The following is a 6,961-nucleotide window of genomic DNA, read 5'->3' on the forward strand; positions in this document are numbered from 1 at the left end:
GCTTCACCTCCTCCCAGCCTTCCCATGTCTGCTTGTCCTCCCCCTTACCCTCCCCCTCCCTCCAAAGAAAAGGAAAAAGCAAGTCCATTTTTGTTGTTCACATACTCACTGGAGCGTGGTCAAATTCCTAGTGGCCAGCCTACCTCACCAAGGAGGATGAGTCTCTTGCCATCTCATCAGGAGCCATCAAGTGAGGAGAGCCTTGTGGTGGCCAGGGAGGGGCGGAACCAGCTCTCCTGAGCCCATACCACCACCACCACAGGCATGGTAGTGCTGTGGTCTGGTTCCCCTCCCCCCACCCCACCCGTACATCAGCTGGTGAGGGGTAGGCCAGTTCCCCCAAGCCGATGGACATTAACATGGCTTCAGATGACCACGAACGTCCCTGTGGGCTTCAGTGGTCACATTGGCTGCAGACATCAGCACGGCCCCTGGAGTATCAGGGCCACCAACACACTCATGGCCTTAGCAGCTACATAGACCACGGGCTGTGACATGGCCTCAGGTGACTACACATACCATGAACGTCAGGATGGCCCCCCAAGGGAGGACATCACCAAGTCATGAAGCAGAGTGCAGACAGCATAGGTCCACATGGATCTCAGGCTTCATCTCTTCCTGGGGCTGCAGCATGGACCACAGACACCACCATGTCCTCAGGTGGTATCGTAGACCAAAGTGGTCCTTCAAGGAGGTCCAGTCCAGAAAGCAAACTTCCTCATCTCAGGCCTCCACGGTTGCCCAGAGCCAGGGGATCCTGAGGCCAGACAGCAGGTTCAGTCTGCATTTGCATAAGCTCCAGGCTGCTTTTCTCCATTCCACTAACCCTCCTGGTCAATGGCAGGATGTCCACCAGGCCTCTCTCTCACCGGTCACTGCCATCATGAACCCGGTCCCTCTTCTCTCCATAGCACACACACTGCTCTGTTTTCCTCTTACCCAGATCTCCATCACATGTCTCTTTATCATAGTGGCACCCTCCCCTTTTATTAATCTCAAGGATCCAGCAACCCTGTGCAAGGCCCTTCCTTCCCAGGGTTCCCGCTTTGCACCCCGTTCTGCACCCCGCTCTGCACCCCGTTCTGCATCCCGCTCTGCATCCCGCTCTGCATCCCGCTCCTTGTTTCTGGGTGCGCAGCTCGTGCTCACTTGGGTCACTTTGGTTGCCTTTCTGACACTTGTTGACAAGTGGTTTTCTGAGTTCCTGAGCCCCAGGGTTGGCAATCTATGAAGCACGGGACAAGCCTAACAAGCCACCTGTTATAATCACCATCAGAGCACATCACGCTGGGCGCATTTGTGGTCCTCCCTCAGAGCTTGCTTGTACTTATTTATTTATTTATTTTATTGCATCCCTATACTGTTGAGCAGTTGCAGTTGCGAAGGAGACTACGTGACGTGTAAAACTGAAGATGCTTTCACTCTGGCCCTTTGCATTAAAAAGTTTCTTGGGCCAGTGAGATGGCTCAGGAGGCAAAAGGGGCTTGCTGCTAACCTCAGTCCCATCCCTGGAATCCATGCAATGGAAGGAGAGAACGAACTCCTGCAATGTGTCCTCTGACTTTCATTCATACACCCTGAAATACACAACCATAAATAAACACGCGAGTAAATGAGAAAGCTGGAGCGATGGCTCAGCAGTTAGTGCACTGGCTGCCCTGCCAAAGGATCAAGGTTTGGTTCTCAACACCCACATGGTAACTGTAACTCCATATGTTACTCCACTCCCAGCGGGTCCAATGCCCTCTTACCTCTGCAGACACTTCACACATGTGATGCATAGACATGCTTGCAGACAGAGCTGCACCCATACACATAAAAGTAAACAAATCTTTAAAAAGCGAACAAAGAATAAACATAACAATAAAAATAAACAATAAAATAACAATAAAAAACAACAATAAAATAAAAACAATAAATAACAATAAAAAAGGAAAGAAAAGTTTGCAGGCCTTCAGCGGAATGTTAGATTTATTGTTAGCTTTGACCTTTGCACTCATTAGTCTAGATAGGAAATGACAACCCGTTTAATCACAAAAGCCAAGACAAATTTCAATTAGGGACCCAGGCTCGCTCAATACTTTTCTAAATTGATCACTGTAACGGAACATAGATAGGATCCTCAGTTGAAGCAGGATAAGCATTTACACTAGACTCAGTAGCATGAACTCCAGCGAAAGTTAACACACCCTAATTACCTTTGCATCTTTCCAACGGATGTATTTCCACCAGCGCCGGCTTCACCTGTAGCCATGGATGCAGTCACATCAGGACCGGCTTCACCTGTAGCCACGGATGCATGCATTTAATAAGGACAATACCACCAGCTTTGTGGGTTCTTCCAGGCCGTCTGTCTTAGATGGGATGTGGAATGGAAAACCGACTTCTTGACTTATTCGGTTTATTTTTCAGACACCAAATAAAAAACAAACACAGGGGTTAAGCTTTGTTTGGTTCATCGTGTGGGCGCAGAGATCTGCAGCCGTCATCTGTAAAGAGTGAGGTTGACTCTTTTTGTCTCTGAGGGCTGGGTGGTCTCCATTCTGTCTACGGAACCTTGTTGGTATGGAGTGAGGGCCACCTCAGATAGAGACAAGTGAATGCCAATAAAACTTTATTAGAAAAAACAACAACCAGGAAGTAAGCTAGGACTTCAACACTCCCATTTACAGATGCCCCTTCCTGCAAGTCATCACTGGGAACAGACGTAGGTGCCAGATAAGGCAAAGTGATCCTCATCTGATAATCTCCCTCCATCACCCCTTGCTTATAAACACCCAGCCTTCCTTCCACCCTGCCAGCTGGAAAAACAGGCGGAGTAAAGTTAGCAGGTGAACTCTGTCTCGACTATGAATCTAATTCAGTAGAAGGTGGGGGGAGCTGCCTAGATCTGCAGGGACGAGGTGGGAAAGACACCTGCTTGCTCCCGAGGCAGAGCTGGGTAAGGCTTCCGTAGAGGAGGGGCTCATGGCAGGATAGCGTAAGCTCCTGATATCCTGGCTCCCTCTCACCCCCATCCTTCCTCTCGTCCATCTGCTCTGGTTTTTCAGACACATCCCGTTTGCTACAGGATGTGCAGCCTGGCATGCTAGGTGATAACTCCTCTGAGGGAGTTTTCTGTTTCTTTTCTTTTCTGTTTTTTTAAAGCTTTTAAAATATTCTTTTTCATCTTTTTTTTATGATAATGGTTAGATTTGTTTTAAATAAAAAATTGACAGTGACTGAATTAGCATGGTCCTTGGTAACTCATTGTGTATCCAGTGTGGCTTTTACTAGGCATTGTTCAAGTAAACTCATGTGTAAGTTCACACTTAGACTTACATGTCACACAGACGTAACTACATGCTTACTATGTCCATATATACATTCCTGAAGACTCCTGGCAAATATGTCATCTATTTATTTTGTGTGCATGTGTGTGTTTAAGCTTATGTGTGTGGGCAGGCACATATCCTGGCACCCACATAGAGGTCAGAGGTCAAGTCCTGGGAATTGGTTCTCTCCTTGTACCACATGGGTCCCCAAGGGATGGATGGAACTTAGCTCATCAGACTTGAAAGCGAGTGCTTTTGCCCGCTGAGTCATCTCCCCAGCCCTTAAACATTATTTTTAATATCAAACCTTTGAGGCGTCTGGGTTTAGGTTGAAAATAAGTTAAGCAACTTTCCTAAAGTAGACAGCAAAATCAGAGATCCAACCTGGAATGACCTGGTTAAAACACACCCATCCGACTGTCTCTCAGTATACAAAAAAATTTTTTGTTCAGAGAGCGAAGAAGCGGTTACCCATTGTCTCCTCCAGGAAGAATGTACTCGATCTTTCCTGTATATTTCTCTCTAGTCTGTTTTTTGTTCCTTCTGATTTTGAAGCATTGTTAAGACGGTGGTGCATTGGTTGGGTGTGGAGGTGCTCGCCTGTAACCCTGGCATGTAAGAAGCAGGAGCATAGTCTGTAGGTTCCAGGCCAGCCAGGCTACCCAATGGGACCCTCAAACCATGAAGGCCATGTTGCACGTTTAACTCTTTTATTCCCCTCACTTTACATTGGGATTTCAGCATCATTTCCAGGCCTCCTCTGCCCTGTGCGCTCTATTGGGTTTCAGGGATGAATCTGCCATGATTAACTTAATCTCCTCCCTTCTGCTGGACAGTTGGTTATTGTTGATTTTGCCGCCATTTTGAATAGAGAGATAATGCCTATGTCTCGGGTTTCAGGGACTTGTCCCTCCCTGATAGCTTCAGAGATGGGACAAGGAAAGCTCTTCTGAGAGAGGCAACTGTGTTCACAAAGCACTTACCTCCAGCCCCACATTTAAGGCGACACCGAGATGTCTTAGATGTCAAGGTGGTATGAGTTAGTACACTAGTTAGAGAAAAACTATACACATATAGGAAGTCTAGTCCCATGGCAAACAGGATAGTTACAGTGACAATGGAAGCAGCATCAGAATTGTTGGGCTTTGCTTTTTTTTTGTGGTCTGAGGCATGGGTATGGTTCACAGCAGTCTCCTCATCCCAGCCTGTCCTGCGGGAGATAGAAACCAAGACTACGAGAAGATGTTCTGGACCTTTCTTTGGACATTTTATTAAAAATATTTAAAGTCATATGCATATATCTGTCTGTGTGCGGGATGCACACATGAGTCTGTGCAGTCTGGGGAGAGTTTTGATCCCCTGGAGCTGGAGTTACAGATGGTTGGGAGCCACAGGTTGTGGGTGCTGGGAGCTGAGCTTAGGACCTCAAGTGATCTAAACCACAGAGCTATTTCTTTAGCCCCAGAATCACCTTCCTTCATGATGACAATGCTCAACCGGGAGGCATTCTGTTAGGTGAGTTCTCCTGAATGGTGGCACGGTTGACATGGAACAAAGCTGGGCACTGGTGCACTCTTGGATGTCATTGCGTATTGACTCTGTGACCCTTGCACCCTCTGGACCTCAGTTGTTGACATCCCTTTGGTGAGGATGGTGATTGCTTACACCTCAAGTTGATCGGATATGTGGCAAGTCCCTTGGCATAGCACCTGGCTCACCATAAAACCCTTACTCACTGCTCACTGCCCCACGCCAGGAGAAGGCGCTCTGCAGACAAGCTTGCAGTCGGACTGGGAGACACTGGTAGGTAACGGAGCCCATAGCTATGGCTGCAATCTACAATGAGCAGAGCAGTTCCCACCACAAACTTTTCAGGCCCAGATGTTCACAGTGCTGAGAGAGAGAGGCTGGTTGGAGTTGTGAGGTGATGTATGTGGCTCACCCAAGAGATCCCAGTGAGCTCTTTCCACAGGCCTGACCACCTGGGGGTTTAATACGATTCAGCTTGGATCTGCAGCTGGGGACTATCTGCTTATGAACCCTTCAGAAGGACACCCTCTTTTCTATTTTGTACCTGTGCCCAGAAACAGCCACAGCGGCAATTCTGAGACAGACAGAGGCTCTTACACAACCTTCCTCGTCTTTGCTAGGGATTTTTACAGATTCTCAACTGGGCCTCTGATTCGTGCCTGATGGCGATCTCTAAGGAACCATGAGATGAAGAGATTCTCTTAACACACTGGGGACACAGCAAGGAAGCTCTGGAGGTCTCAGGAGATGAAGTGAGAGGCGGGTGGTGGAGATCATCACAGCTTTGCCATCTAAACACACCTCTACTAGATTTTCGATTACAGAAAATCAGCCATTATAACCTATGTTTGAGTCAGGTGGCTCACACAGCCTTTCCCCCACCCCCTGGCGCCTTCTACTTGAAATATTCTTTGGTTCCATTTTTCTTCCTTGTCCTCTCTGCTTCTCTTCTGTGTGTGTGTGTGTGTGTGTGTGTGTGTGTGTGTGTGTGTGACCACAGTTGTAGTTTCAGTAAATAAAGCGGCTGCCTGATAGCGTGGACTGGCCCAACGCTTAACTCTGCCCTTGGAGATCCTTAACATCAAACCAGCCATCAAAAAGTGGTGCAGATAAAATTTGTCATCCGGGGTTTCCTACAAAAGAATTACAGTGGAGAAATGGCCGGATCGATACTATGGATTTTCACGGCTGGGGCTGGTGGTCCGATTGCCGTGAGACACTCAGGCAGATAAAAGGGCACGGCTGCCACTCCGTCACAGACTGCTGACTCAGCACAAAGCCGGGCAGGTATTTATAGGCCGGACTGACACAGAATTATCACCTTGCAGTGCCCGGCTCGTGTTCCCTCTGAGATTGCTTTCCTTTATGGGACTGCTAAATGCAGGTGAATGGAAAAATGATGGCTAACAGCTGTCAAAATGCAACCGAATGAAGTACTTAAATCTTTTTTTATCCATTAAAAGGGTAACAACCATACATAGATCATGGCACAGATATTGTAATGATATTTGGGGGCTGGTAAATGAGGGGGTAATAAACAATGTGTACTCCCATCAGGGCAGCAGAGGCAACAGACTTGGGGGGAGAGGGGTCTGCCCTGAGCTTGACAAGCCACTTTAATGGGGGACATTACCTAAGCAAAACAATACAAACCTGCACCCCGGTCTATAGGAGCCTGGTCTCCTTTACCTTGGCGTCCCGGTGGCATTGGGCTGTCCTGTAGAAGCTTGACTGTGCTCATTGTGCCAGGAGGTGACAGAAGCTTGCTCGAGGGCTTAATGAAAGCCCAAGGGATCTCTAAGATCCTCCCGGGCTACATGGGACTTTCCCTTCTACACCGTGGCTGTCCTTCCCACGCATCGTGGATGTAACTCCTGAGGTCAAGGACAAAGGACAGACACTAGGTTCCCCCTTACTCTCCAGTGACAATTCCTGAAACACCCCCCTCCTTCCATGCTTTTTGGAAACCATAGGTTCTACTGAGTTCTCCAGAGACATGGCATTCTTTTCCATAGCACACACTTATAAAGTTTAATTTACAACTAAGGCACTGAGAGGGAGGGATAAAAAGAACATGAAAGAGAGAGAGAGAGAGAGAGAGAGAGAGGGAGGGAGGG

The sequence above is a fragment of the Mastomys coucha genome, unplaced genomic scaffold (genome assembly GCF_008632895.1).
Source record: "Mastomys coucha isolate ucsf_1 unplaced genomic scaffold, UCSF_Mcou_1 pScaffold15, whole genome shotgun sequence".
Classification (NCBI taxonomy): domain Eukaryota; kingdom Metazoa; phylum Chordata; class Mammalia; order Rodentia; family Muridae; genus Mastomys; species Mastomys coucha.